The sequence below is a fragment of the Narcine bancroftii genome, chromosome 1 (genome assembly GCF_036971445.1).
Source record: "Narcine bancroftii isolate sNarBan1 chromosome 1, sNarBan1.hap1, whole genome shotgun sequence".
NCBI lineage: Eukaryota > Metazoa > Chordata > Chondrichthyes > Torpediniformes > Narcinidae > Narcine > Narcine bancroftii.
The window spans coordinates 105,306,281-105,321,794 of NC_091469.1; the positions used below are offsets into that span (position 1 = coordinate 105,306,281).

Below are 15,514 nucleotides of genomic sequence, written 5' to 3' on the forward strand. Positions count from 1 at the left end.
GCATAATTAACAATGTGTAATTACATTTTAATTTCAAGTTCAAGTTTATATCTTGCTGGCTTTGCTGCTCTCTTTAGACAACAATCCTCATGAATCCCATCAATAGGGGAGGAAGGAGATCCCATAGATCCTCTCTGCTGCTCAGATTGGTCCTGTAGATTGACCTCCGATCTAATGCTCCACAGCAGTGATTTTCAAACCACCACTTAAACTCACATATGCTATCGGTGCTCTGTGATTAGGAAGGGATTGCTTAAGGTGGTATGTGAGTGGGAAGAGAAGGTTGAGAATCACTGCTCTAGGCCCAATTGTTACTGAAATATTTGGCTTGAGAAAAATTGCCATTGGCCCATTTCCTTTGGAGTTATGAAACCGTGCACATAATGGGTCAATTAAGTACAATTAAAACAGTGGTTTTCAACCTTTTTCTTTCCACCTTAAGCAATCCCTCACTAATCACAGAGTACTATGATTGTTTAAGGTGGAATGTGAGCTCAGGGGGGCAGTTTGAAAACCACTACTCTACAGCAACTGTACCCCATTGTGATGCAGCCAGCCAGGATGCTCTTGATAGAGGTCCTATAGAAGGTTGAAAGGATGGTGGCCTCTTCAGCCTTCTCAGGAAGTGCAGACGCACCTACCTGACAAGTGAGGAGATGTGTGTCCAGGGTAGGTTATTTCTTAAGTGGACTCCTTGGAACTTGGTGCCTTCTACTCTCTCCACTACCGATGCATAGTGGAGGGTGATGATTGTTGGCCCTCCTGAAGTCCACAGTCATCTCCTTGACATGTCCACTTTGAGACTCAGGTTCTTATTCTCACACCCTATCATGAGACTTTCCATTTCTTCTCTGCAGTGCAACTCATCAGGCCTCGTAAGAGTGCTCATTTTGCACTTCCATCAAATGAGAAAAGCTTTCTCCAACCTGGTAACATCGAAAATTGGCGAGAAGTAGGGATTATCCAACCCCAAGTTCTAACCTCATTCTTCATGACAAATAGTTCCCCTAAGTAGCAGAACATGGCAACAGCAGCTGCTTCAATAAAAAAAAAGATGTAATCACTGTTTTCACAAGGCACCAATTTCTGGAAATTATATTTCTTTTGGAGAGCATCGTTGCCCTGATCACTGACTTTCTGCAACCTACTTCCACAGCTCAAACAAACCCTTTGATGATTCTTTCAAGAACAAATTTTACAAGTATGAGTTATATAAAAAATGCATGCAGGGTATACTAAAGTCTTCGATTATGAAGTCTTGTTAATAGAAGCACCAATTGTTTTAATCTAAAAAAAAACAAAGATCTAAGAACATTGGTGGAAATGTTTTTTTTGGAGGGAAGGGAATGCATTTACTTTTAAAGATTGGTGAAGGAGCATGGCAGGTATCATTGGTTCTGGCTCTGCACAATCAGTGGGTTGAGCAGATCACAGATGCTGGAGCCAGGCTCTAATGCTGCACAGAGGGAACAGAGAGAGGATGATTCCTCTGGTGGGGAAGTCTAGGACCAGAGGGTACATCCTCAGGATACAAAAACATCCCTTTAGAAAAGAGATAAGGAGAAATTTATTTTCCCTGTGGAATTCGTTGCCGCGGATGGCTGTGGAAGCCAATTCATTGGATAGATTCAAGTCGGAGGTAGATAGGTTATTGATCAGAAAGGGAATGAAGGGTTGTGGGGAGAAAGCAGGTGAATGGGGTAGAAAAGGATAATAAACCAGCCATGATGGAATGGCAGGGAAGACTTGATGGGCCAAATGGCCTAATTCTACTTTGATGTTTTCTAGTCTTATGTAATTCGATCTTACAATATTCAGTGGCTATGTTTCAAACTTTGTCAAAGTCATTTCTGGATGGCTGGCCATTGAATCATCTCCATGAGGAACTTGATTTTAATCAAGTAATGTAATGAAACAAGTGTAATATTACACAAAATTGCATTGAGTCTGCTGTAAGGAAGACATGATTCGCTATCAGCAGAAATCGCCCTGTAATGAAACAGGTGTAATATTACAAAAAATTGCATTGAGTCTGCTGTAAGGAAGACATGATTCGCTATCAGCAGAAATCGCCCAGCATCTCTTACAGTCAGCGGACAAGAAGCAAAAGAGAGTCTCCCCCGAGTCACTGAGTATCGATGGATTCGCCTCCAGCGCTCACGCAGCCTCCACAGTCACATGGTGAAGAGAATCCAAAATTTACCAAGATTCAATCTTCTCTGAGTGTACTCTTTCAGATTTGTAACAGGCAGTTAAACATTTAATGGATCCTTCCCCTGTGACATTACATTGCGCTAATTTTAATGCAAAAGGAGCCATATTCTCTTTCCCTGACAATGGAATGCAAGGGATAATCAGTGTGTAACCTGATGTTGTCACTGAAATTGCCCCTCTGCTAGCAGCCCCTGTCACTGGCATCTTGCATACAGGATATATATCAGTGCTTAATGTCGCTAAAAATAGAAGCAGAACTTAACATTAATCTTTGTCCCTTCAACTGTGTAGGCAGCAGAAACATATCGTCCCAGGAGATCAAGATTGGTCTGAAAGGAGGAGTTAGAAATACATCTTGGATGGGAGGAATCAATGGGCTTTAAAGGTAAAGGTTCCATTATTGTCATGTAATATTACATTTGGAATGTAGCATACATGAAAATTTTGAACTTTTGTCTACCGTACTTTGTCCAGCGCCGCTCACAGAAACCTGGTGTTCCAAGCCAGTCTCTCCTCTGCCTGCTTAGCTTCTCTAGATCAGACAATCTCAGGCATGTTCAGGCTATTAGGCTTCTGTGGTGTAGGTTGCCTGTTACTGAGTGAACAAAGCAGGGATGGAAGGATTCAGTGGGTTAGTCAGCATATCCATGTATACAAATTGTGAGTCATTGTTTCAGGTCAGGGCCCTTTATCGCGACTAAAGTAAGAAGAGGAGATATCGAAAGGGGGAAAAGGGGGTGAAGGGATGGGGAGGGAGCAGTGTGATAGAGCTTTGCAGAACTGCCTTCAGAGGGGGTAGGGCAGGAGAACTTCATAATAGACACACTTTGAGTATTGGCAGTGGAGTGGTACATTGGGGAGTGAGCAGAGAGAAGCTTGAGGGACTCAATGGGTCAGGCAACATCTAATGAGCAAAATTGTCAGTCATCGTTTTGCGTTGGATTTTTTTTAATTGAGAGGCTGCCTCTTCTCCTTGATTATGGTCAACTTGGACTAGCAACAGCTATAAATCCAGAATCCTTAAGGAAAGGAAGCTATCAGGTTTGTGTGAAAGGCAGTGTTGTTATGTGATCCATCATTTGATAAGGATTGCTAATGTCACATTCTGCAGAAATCTTCACGTGCTATTTGTGCATCGGTGCCACCGAGACCCAATTTGATCTTTGAAGTCTTGCAGCAGGGGAAGAGCCTGCTGGTTTTGTTGTTGGCTCAGAAGTTAGAGGTTTATTCCAGATGGTGGTTTTACTCCACATTTCCCTCCAAGCCAATGCACTTGCCTTGAAGACACTGGATGTCCTGTATGAGAATCCACTCTGAGAGTTAAACAAGATAGTCTGCAGATCCTGGGTTGAGTGGAATACACAAAAGTGCTGGAGAAACTCAGCAGGCCACACAGCATCCATAGGAATTAAAGGGTGGCCAATGTTTTGGGCCTGGTCCTTCATCATCCGATAGACACTGCATGATTTGCTGAGATTCTCGAGCACCCTTGGGCATTGCAGTCTTTATTGCTTCACTCCAGGAGCAGCTGCCTGATCTGCACAGGCAACTACCACCTTGCTTGAGGGTTCCAGTGTCAGAATCTGTCTGCCATTAACTAGTGTTACAAATGTCTTCTTGGTATTGTTACGGAGTCCAGAGGACCCCCAAAACCAGCAGCAATAGATATGCACCACAACACAGGGCCACTTAAACAAAAGTAGTTTTTAATTATATTTCAGCAAGAAAACAGAATTGAACTTTAACTTATTACTTAACCTACCTAACTACTTAATCACCCCTCTAATACAAAGCGCAGGTGTGTGTAATGTATATTTAAGATTAGAAAAGTTCTGTGGATCACAATCCAATCTCACTGCTTGCAGGCAATTCTTGTACTGTGCACAGAAGTTAGCATCAACAAAGTTCACCGGTCTTTGGTGCTTAACAGGCAAATAGTTACCACTCAGGTGGGTTCTTGCTGGTTTTCAGAGAAAGATTCCTTTTCCTGGACAGCTGCAACTGATTCCTTCTCAATCAGTCTTGCTGATGAAACCTGCCCCCTTCAGGGTTCTCCAGATGATCCTCTTTCTTTCAGGTCACCTTTCACATTGCCAGTCTTCTCCTTTGACCAGGCAGCCTTCCAAAGTTGGCCAGCTTTGTCCTTCTGGAAATAATTTCTGTGACTCCTCTCTCTGTTTCATATCCTCCCTCTCCGAGGGGCAAAACTCTTCTCTTCAAATATCACATGCTCTCCCAGGCAAGCTGCTGTCTATACTTTGTTGCCTCCTGCAAAATGCATTCAGCAAAAGTCCTGCAAATATTCTGTGTTTTAAAATGTGTGTGTGTGCAAGCTGCTCTAACAATTTCTCCCAAACCACCTCTAAATACTCTGTCATAGTATTCTGAAAGTTGGGAGAAGCAACTAAGTTCCAATTATAGTGGCTTGAACTGAACAAACAATGAGGAAGGCTTGGACCCGAATCATCAGTTATCATCAATGATCATCAGAATCCAAAAGGTAACCAACAATTCAGGCCCGAGCCATCTGTCAGGAATCAGGAAAAACAAATAGATGCCGGAATAAAAAAGGTAGGGAAGGGTGATAAGGAGGGGAGAGAAGGGGGAGGGGGAGGAGCACAGGCACAAGAGAAAGGGGCTGAGCAGGGAGGAGAGGGCAGAAGGCTAAGAAGGGTAGCTCTCTGATTGGAAAAGAAAGGGAAGAGGATGGGGAGTTGGAGAAAAGGAGACAGAGGGATAGGGAAAGAGAGAGACTGGGGGAGGGGTTAAAGAAATCGGAGAAGTTGATATTATTGATGTTGGGTTGGAGACTGCCAAGATAAGGCGATAGTCACCTTTGTTGACAACAATGAAACGCAGCATCAGTAGGGGTTGAGTAAAAAGAAGCAGATAATTCAATGCACTCTATGCTCTTGGATGTTCTTGTCAACACTTTTCCATCCCTACAAGAGGTCACCAAGATTTCTTTTGGCGCAGCTTTGTTTTACAATTTTATCCTTTTGGAGAACTTCGTTTTCATGGGATTTCACTGTCCAATTCACGAAGAATAATCTCCTGCTTGAATTTCCTTCTCAAACCCAGCATAGTGTTGAAGAGGGAATTGGAGAAAATGGATGGGGTTTACAGATAGCTTCACATGCTGAAAGTATTCCGATCTCCGTCTGCTCCAACCTTCAGCAAGAAGACGCTGACTAATCAGAGTGAAATCATTTCTAAGGTATGGAGTGGGCAAAAGTCTGACAACGGAATTATTCTTGCATGAATAATTCCTCTTAAGCAGCACAAATTTGACATTTAATATCCTTGAACTGTTGCCAGTTAAGCACAAAGTGAATCTATTTAGAGGAATATTTTTTGTTACTGTCATGTAAGACTGCAACAAGTCATGTACTGACTCCTCATTTCCAAATTGTACCTTCCTACATACTGTTAGAATCACAGTCTCATCCTGAGTCTGATTAAGTCTAATAAAACCCCTGGCTTCTAAGACAACAAGAAAGAATGAGATGGCCTACAAAGCTATAAAAATGTTTGTGTTCTTCCTCTCAAAAATACAATGATAGATAAATATCACTCAAGTTAGTTTTCCATGATCTATATCCTCAGAAGGAACAAAGTAAAATCTGGAGAGTTATAACAAGCAGAACTGCCAAACTATGCTTCACAGGCTTTGCCTTTGTCTATAGGCTTCTTGTTGCAACTTCTTGCAAGATCATTACATTGGTTCAGTAGTTAACCATATAACCATATATAACCATAAAACCATTTACAGCACAGAACAGGCCAGTTCAGCCCTATTAGTCCATGTCGTAACAAATCCCCACCCTCCTCGTCCCACTGACCAGCACCCTTGCAAAATATCGGACCTGAAGTCAATAGAAAGGATCTTCAAAACAGCCGAGAAGATCACTGGGGTCTCTTGTTCCTCTATTGGTGACATTTCCAGGACCATTGCTTAAATGCGGATCAAATAATTAATTGAGGACCCTTTCCATCCATCACACAGTATCTTTTACCCACTACCATTATGAATGAGGTACCAAAATATCAAAATCAGGACAGCTTAGATTGGAAATAGCTTCTTCCTGCAGGATGTGAGATTGATGATTCCTGTAATAATTCTGCAAAGGTCTATCTGCCTATTTCACACAAAATCGATGGTGAAGGCTTTTATCCATTGATACACAGGCTGTCAAGTCTTGCACAGAGGGGAAGATAAGGTGGAAAGGATCATGGGATGGGATCGGACCAAATCTATCACACCTTTCATGCAAATTAGTAGCCACTTTCAGGTGGCCACAATACCCGACTGTAAAGCAACCTATTGTACTCCTATGTGGCTGTCAGGTGCCCACCTGAAAGTGGAGAACCCAGCTCGGAGGTTTATGTACCTAACCCTTCTCCTGTAGGTATAATATCCTGCTCCGAATCTCCCATTGCACCTGAAATCAGCTCAGTCAAAGCTGCTAGCAGCTTTCAGGTGCCTAGAATCGGGCAGACTGTTGACAGTCAGCTGGAGACCCGCTGACTGCCCCGTTGCCAAAACCTAACCTCTCCACTGTCTAAACATACCCTCCCCACTGCCTGACAGTCCCCCGACGGGGGACTACGGGGCTGGGTCAGCTGGCGGGGGACCACAAGGCTTACGCACACACACAAAATCCCGCTAAATTTAAAAGGTGAAAGCTTTTGATAAGTCAGGATTCTCAGGGACAGCCACCCCAGCCTCGCACTCTCCCCTCCCCTGGCAACCCCAGCCCTGTACTCACACCCCCGGCCGCCCCAGCCCCGTACTCCCCCACCGGCCGACCCCGCCGGCTGCCCCAGCCCCGTACTTTCCCCGCCGGCCGGCCCAGCCCCATACTCCCCCGTCAGCTGCTCCAGCCCCTTACTTTCCTGCCAGCCGCTCCAGCCCTGCAGTCCCACTCTGGGGGAGCTTCAGGCAGCAGGGAGGGGGCTGTCAGACAGCAGGGAGGTGAGCTGTCAGGGAGTGGGGAGACGAGCTGTCAGACTGCTGCCCCTGCCCGGACTCAGGAGCTGGCTTTTGCTCTGTGGCCCCTCTCCCTGCTTCAGACCTTTCAGATGGCAAAACAGCGCTGCCACCTGAACGTCTCTTCACAAACACTTGCAGCCTGCTCTGGAGCCGCATGCTCCAGGCGATTCCACCTGAAAGTGGCTAGTGAGAGGGAAGTGAACACAATCCAAAATTTGCTGGAGAAGCTCAGCAGATCAAGCATCCAGAGGTAAAAAAGGTAGTGAATGTTTTGGGCTAGAATCCTTTATCAGGAATCTGGGAAAAATGGGAAAAAAGGGAAGTTGTCCATACAGTGCATCCTATCCCTTTCCCACCAATGACACAAGTCTCACCAGTCTATAACTCCCAAGATTCTCCCTATTACCTTTTTTTTAAAACAAGGGAACTACATTTGCCATTCTCCAGGCCTCCGGCCAAAGAGGAATAAAAGATCATATCTAATGTATGCTTCATTCTTTTTTCTTGACTAGCCGCCCACCTGTTTCATCAACCATGGTTCACTTTTCCCACCATCTTTTCCCTGTCCCAATGGGACAAACTTATCCTGAACCCAGCACAAGTGATCCCTAAACTTCCTCCACATCAGTTCTGTGCTTTAACCCTTGAACATCTGTTTCCAATTTATTCTTGCTAGTACCTACCTCATCCCATCGCAATTAGCCCTTCCCCAATTAAACACTTTCCCATTTTGTCTGCTTTTATCCTGATGAGGTAGGTACTACGCTAATGATTAGGGAGTTGTGGTCCCTCTCACCAAAATGCATACCCATCGAGATGTCAGCCACCTGATCAGGTTCTCTACTCAGAATTAGATCAAGTATGGCCTTTCCTCTCATCAGCTGGTCCACAAACTGTGTCCAAAATCCTTCTTGAACCACTCCTGAAAAATTCTCCCCCATCTATCTCTCTTGCAGTCAGTAGGTGCCAGTTAATATTAAGGAAGTTGAAGTCTCCCATAAATGCAACCCTGTGTTTCCTGCATCATTCCAAAATCTGCCTGCTTCTCTGCTCCTCGGTGTCCCGAGGGCTATTTGGGGGCCTAGAGACTACTTCCAGTACAGTGATTGCTCCCTTCCTATTTCTGACTTCCACCCGCACTATCTCATTAGACACTCCCCTATCGCTGACCAGTAATGCTACCACACTCCACCCCCACTACCCTCTCTCTTACACCTTAACCCTGGTACCTACATCAACCAATCCTGTCCTTCCTCCAGCCAAGTCACTGTAATGGCCACATCGTAGTTCCACATACTGATCCATGCAGTAAGTCCATCCACTTTATTCCTAATATTCCTAGCATTGAAATAGACACATTTCAACTCCTCTAACTGGCTACATTTATGTTTCCTCCCCTGCCTGTCCTTCCTCACAAATTCAGAACACATAGCTTCATGCTTTTGATCTTCTGCCCTATTCTCTGCACTCACATTCTCATTCCCACCCCCTGCCAAATTAGTTTAAACCATCCCCAACAGCTCAAGCAAATCTTCCCACCAGGATATTGGTCCCTTTCTAGTTCAGGTGCAATCTGTTCTTTTTGCACAGATCAGACCTTCCCCAGAAGAGATCCCAATCCACATATCTGAACTCTTGCCCCCTGCACCAACACTTCAGCCACAACTTCCTATTCCTATCCTCTCTGGTACCTGGGTCAGGCAGCAATCCCAAGATTACCACCTTTGAGGTGTTGCTTTTTAACTTCTTTCCTAACTCTTTGGGACCTTGTCCTTTCTTCCATCTATCTAACCCTAACCCTAAACTAAAAAAAATACAGTTGTTGAAACAATGAATGCAAAATGATCACAAAAACCATCCGATTTGCAAATGCCTTTCAAGGAAACAAATTCACCTTCCAGTCCCAGCTGAACAGGTCACCCCAGGCCCTCTACAAGATAGTTGACAGTTCATTGTCCAATGAAATGGCATTGCAAACTCGTCAGTTTTATCCTAAGTCACTACACAATCAGCTGGAGGAACTCAGCATGTGAAGTAACATCCATGGGAGAAAAAGAATGGTAGGAAGCCTTTATCAAGATGGTTGATGACATCTATCATATCTGTTCATGAAGGGCTCTGCTCTAAAACGTCTACCACTCCTTTTCTTCCACTGATGCTGGCTCAACCTGCTAAATTCCTCCAGTTGTGTTGTTGTTCCTCAAGTTTTTTTTTGTAACAGTGCAGGAGGCCCAGGAGAGTTCAGATCAGGACTAGGATGAGGAATTAAAGGGGCAGATGGGCAACCATGAATCAGGAATTCGTTGCCACAAATGGCAAGTCATTGGGCAGATTTAAAGCAGAAGTGGACAGGTTCTTGATTAGTAAAAATATCAAAAATGATGGGGAGGAAGCAGGTTAATGGAGTTGAGTGGAAAAATACATCAGCCTTGATTTGAATGTCGGTGCAGAGATGATAGGCCAAATGATTTCATTCTGTTCCCATCATTTATCTCAAATATATTTACAGAGGCAATCTCAACTGCTTCCTTTGGTGGGGAATTCAAAGATCTGTCATGAGAAAAGGCTGTCAAATGGACAAATGAAAGATTCAAGGATGTGATTCATAAAGTCTCAATGAAAAAATGCAACACCTCCCCTGATTATTGAGAATCTTTGGATTTTCATTACTTAAAATAGAGCAGAAGCATTTGGGATGGGACCTGGAACCTCAAACTCAGGCATCGGGAAGAAAGAAGCCCTTGATAATTGGCAGTAAGAGCACATGCTGTCACAAACTAACCAGCACTCCTTCACATCAGCCACCTCCTGATCCATCTCTAGAAGTTTGTACTTCCCTCACTGATCTCATCAACTACTTCAAAACCCACAAAACCAGAGTGGAAGAAAATTGAGTCAGCCCAAGGCAAGGGAGGTGTTGAGAAATATCCCCCTCCCCCCTTGAGTGATCATGAAGATAACAGAAATGACCACAAACTGCAAGTAAAATGATGCATGAATCACTGCGGTTGGTTTGCAGGTGCAACAGATAATCAAGAAGGCAACTGGAATGTTGGCCTTCATTGCTAGAGGAATTGAATTTATAAGCCGGGATGTTCTACTGCAATTGTACAGGGCACTGGTGAGGCCGCAACTGGAGTATTGCATGCAGTTCTGTTCTCCTTACTTGAAAAAAGATATGGTGGCTTTGGAGGTGGTGCAGAGGAGGTTCACCAGGTTGATTCCAGAGATGAGGAGTTATCACCTGGGATTGTATTTACTGGACTCCATAAGAATGAATGGTGTTATTATCAAATTATGAAAGTGAAAGATAAGAGAGAGGCAAGAAAATTGTATCTACTGGTGCATCAGACTAGAACTTGAGGTCATAGCCTCAAGGTTCGTGGGAGTAGAGTTTGGATGGAGATGAGGATGAACGGCTTCTTCCAGAGGAAAGTGAATCTGTGAAATTTTCCACCAAAGGAAAGCTGTAAGAGGCTGCCTTATTAAATATATTTAAGACAAGGCTTAGATCGATTTTTGCATCGTTGATGAATTAAGGGCTTTGGAGAAAAAGGCAAGTCATTGGAACTGATTCCTCGGCCAGATCAGCCACGATCTTATTGAATGGCAGAGCAGATTTGATGGTCCAGATGGTCAACTCCTGCTTCAATTTCTTATACAGTATTATGTTCTCAAACATTTTTCCCGTAGAATCATGGAACTGTAAAACATTGAGGCACAGAAACAGGCACTTTTGCCCTTCTAGTCTGTGCTAGTCTATTATTCTATGACTTGCACCCAGTTCATAGCCCTCCATGCCCTTCCCAGTCATGTACCTGTCCAAATTTTTTAAATGTAAAAACTGAGCCTCGTTCCACACTCCCACCTCCCTCTTTGTGAAGAAAATCTACGTAATGTCCTCCCTAAACTTCTCCCCTTTCACCCTAAAAGCGTGTCCTCTGGTTTGTATCTCACCTAATCTCAGTGAAAAAAGCCTACTTGCATTTACTCTCTATATTCACATTATAATTTTGTAAACATCTATCAAATCTCCCCTCATTCTTCTATGCTCCAGAGAATAAAATCCAAACATGTTTAACCTTTCCCTCGTACTCTATTCCTCAAGTCCCAGCAACATCCAAGCAAATATCTGCACTCTTTCAATCTTATTGATAACCTTCCAGTAGTTAGGTGTCCAAAATTGCACATAATACTTCAAATATTGCCTCATCAATGTCTTATACAACTGTACCATAACATCCCAACTCCTAAACTCAATACATTGATTTATGAAGACCAATGTGCCTAAAACTCTCTTTACAACCCTATCTACCTCTAACACCACTTTCAAGAAATTATGTATCTGCATAATTCTGTTCTACCGCACTCCTTGGTGCCCTACCAACCACAATGCTAAACCTATCTGAAACATTGTAATTCAGCTACATAATTTCTTTGAATATCTCGGTGGAGAATCTTAAATATGAAGCTGTCTAAAATTAAGAGGATGTTTAATCATCAGCAGAAACTCAAAGACCTTTACCTGTTCTTAAAAGCACAGATTGACATCCTCCTCAGTTAACAGACCTGATAGTGTCCTTTTGTGGTGGTACACCGCCGGCCTACTGCAGGGGGCAACCTCTGTACCTGCAGGAGTGTACCGCCGGCCTACTGCAGGGGGCAACCTCTGTACCTGCAGGAGTGTACCGCCGGCCTACTGCAGGGGGCAACCTCTGTACCTGCAGGAGTGTACCGCCGGCCTACTGCAGGGGGCAACCTCTGTACCTGCAGGAGTGTACCGCCGGCCTACTGCAGGGGGCAACCTCTGTACCTGCAGGAGTGTACCGCCGGCCTACTGCAGGGGGCAACCTCTGTACCTGCAGGAGTGTACCGCCGGCCTACTGCAGGGGGCAACCTCTGTACCTGCAGGAGTGTACCGCCGGCCTACTGCAGGGGGAAACCTCTGTACCTGCAGGAGTGTACTGCCGGCCTACTGCAGGGGGCAACCTCTGTACCTACAGGAGTGTAAGGGGACAGGACAACACCTGGCCGGCTGTCAATCAGTCGGCCTGAATAGATCAAGCCCCACCCAATTGGGTGTCAATCACCCTCCGGGATATAAGCCTGCGCCGGCCTCCCGAGCCCTCACTCAGAGTTGCTGAAGCCAGAGCCAGCCTGGCTCTGTGGAAGTCTTTGTGGATTAAAGCCACAGATTAAAGTACAGTCTTTATCTTTGTGTGTGTCTGATTCTGGCTAACAGTGCAGCACACCTTTAAATAACTATTTTGCAATCTCTAATACATCTTTTCAAACAGTTTGATTTGGACACACCACATGGATGCTCAATTGTCATACATTTCCTGATTCATGTGCGCAATTGTTTGTGGCTGCATGTTATTCAAATAGAACAAGAGAGACAGCATGTCTGACATGGCATCTGATTCAATATATATTTTACCTCTGGGCATCAACATTTCAAAATCTTCCTTGTGTTTTCTGATTTATTTTGAGAACATATAAAACTCAATTAGACATAAAACCATTCTGTAGCTTCCTCCAACCAGATGAAAAAGTGTTTCTCCAGACCACAGTGCACACACATACACATACAATACACAGCATATAATAATCACATCATATGGAGTGACTCACTCAGTTACAGGAATTATCAATCTCACATCTTATGGGAAGAAGTTATTCCCCAGCCTGGCAGTCCTGATTTTGAGGCTCCTGTACTTCCTTCTTGATGATAGTGAGTCAAAGATGGATGAAAAAGGTCTTCAATATTTCTTTGAGCCCTATTTAAGCAACGATGCCGGTAAATGTCATCAATAGATCTTTGTATTTCCATATTCCAATGATCAATATGTAAGAGGGAATCGGATTTCCATGTTACTGCTATGCATTTCCTGGCTTTTGCCAAAGCAATTTTAATAAGTTTGAATTTACTTTTGGGGAAGTTAACATTCATGACAGCCAAAAGGAACTATTGTGGATCAAGAGGGAAGTTCACACCCATAATTTTTGTTAATATTGCCCCCAAATTTATCCAAAAAGGTTTTAATGTTATGCATAACCAGGTAGAATGTATAAAAGTACCAAATATTTATGCCATACCTAAAAACACATATTTGAGATTTCCAGTTTACTATTATGTAGCTTTTGAGGCATGAGATATAGTTGATATAAAAAATTGAAATGTATCATTCTATATCATACTATCTAAGCATAAATTTGACCAGCATTGTTGATCAATCATAGTACCCAAATCTGATTCCCACATCTCCCAAGATAATTGCAACCTAAATCTTGGGCTTTGGTCTTGGAACAGGGAATACATAGTTTACATCGGACCTCAAAACCCAGCAGCAATAGAAATTCACCAAGACAAATGGTTACTGAAACAAAACTTACTTTTAGTGCATTTAAACATAAATACATGATCAAACTTTAACTTATTACTATTAACTACCTAACTAAACCCCCTTCTAATTCTAAGCTGACGTGTATGTAATGTGTATAAATTCAGAAAAGTTCTTTGATTCACTGTCCAATCTCAATTCTCATTCCTCCAATTTCACTTATACTGTGTGCAGAATTTAACATTTATGAATTTTCACCAAACCCTGTTGCTTAAATGGTTACCGCTCGGGAAGGTCCTTGTCAGTTTCAGAGAGAGATTTGTTGTCCATTGGACACACACAAATTTGGGTTCTTCTATTCGCACCTCCTTAGTAAAGCAGTTTTTATTGTCTTTATAAAGGCCCTGCGCCTGGAGTCTCTGGTTTGATCAAACTTCTTGCATTTTAAATGAGATCTGTTTTGTGAAGTGTTTGTGTTTGTTTGTGACCTACATTACCCCCACAATCTATCTCCTTCAAAAACATATCTATATAAAATATAATATAAAATATTACATAATCTGTCACAGTAGAAGTAAACTTAGTTGCATTCCCCTTTCAAATTAGAACCTCTGTAATGGGCCGAGCGACCGTGTGATTAGACGAGCTGAATCGGCTGACTAAAGATGGCACAGGCCCCCCTTCACTACCGAGGAGCAGCCCACAGTTGACGCCATGTGTGGACTAGTGAAACTCCCCACTTCTGAGTGGCGTTCCGCTGGCCAAGGAGTGAAGCCGTGATGCTCTGATGTCATTTCCAGAAGCCAGTGCACACGTCATTATAAGTGGGCATCCCCTTCATGCAATGCGCTGAATTCAAACAATAAAATCAGTTTACTGGTTCACCCTCGCACTGTGTAGATGTCTCTTTATTCCGTAGCTCTGCCATGGTAGATGCTACATCTCCATGTCTGTGCACATTGGTAGGACCAATGATGGTCCCAACTTACTCTTAAAAAGGATCATAATTGGAGAGAGCAGAAGAATGCAAAGCTGTCTACCCCTGGAGAAAATTACTTATAATCTTAGAAATGAATATAACATGTTCAGAGATATTTGGCACCCTTATTTGGATTATTTAACTGCCTGGATAGTTTGGTCTATTTATTAAATATTTTATATTTAGTTTTTATCCCTTGTTTAGTCATTTAATATTTTTATTTTTATTTATTTTCTGATTTTATTAAATGTTGAAGCCAACTCCTTACCCTTTTTCTCTTTCTTCTTCTCCCCCCCCCTGTACACTGTTTCTTTTCCTTTTTCTTAAGTTATGAAAGCATCATTTCTAGGTTTAATGTGCATTTTAAGGATTTTTTTGTACATTTATATATATTTGTATAAACATTAATTGAGTCATTTGTGTATGTGTGTGTGTGTGTACATATTTTTCTTTAAAATTAAATAAAATATAATAAAATTAGAGGAAAGGGAGACCCTAGTGATCTTCTCGAACGTTTTGATGATTTTCTACATTGACTTCTGGTCCGATTCTTTGCAGCTACTGTTCCACACAATGATGTTGCAAGCCATTGCAGCAGGAAGCCTGCAGAACAATGCAAATGGATCAACGTTCTACTTGTTATATTTATCTAGATTTTTGTTTGCTCCTTCTTTGTCTCGATTCCATGGCAAAAAAGGAGTCTCTTCCACGAATGCTCATTATTTCCGATTTGCAATGTGTCTTGAAGAAATAATCTCTGCATGTGGTACATAATCTGCGTCTGAACTCAGCAATCCTTTAATTTTTTTGTTCTGCACCATATTAGACCATGTTTGCACTTTATCGCTTTCTAGTGGTCTGGCGAATGTCATCCTGCAGTTTGCAGACAGCAGAAATGGAAATAAACAAAACAAATACATCTGTGAGACTTTCCCGTTAACGTGGCCTGACTGTGAACAGGCAGTATTCTTTGTAGACTTTAAA

The 15,514-nt window shown here is 42.9% G+C and overlaps 1 long non-coding RNA gene across 1 annotated transcript; it reads left to right on the plus strand.

Moving 5' to 3' along the window:
• Window positions 1-587: 587 nt before the first annotated feature.
• Window positions 588-14,376, plus strand: LOC138741727 (uncharacterized). Its single transcript, XR_011343735.1, has 5 exons — window positions 588-669; window positions 2,506-2,599; window positions 4,595-4,714; window positions 5,296-5,431; window positions 14,158-14,376. It is a non-coding gene; the product is annotated as an uncharacterized lncRNA (long non-coding RNA).
• The last annotated feature ends 1,138 nt before the right edge of the window (window positions 14,377-15,514 follow it).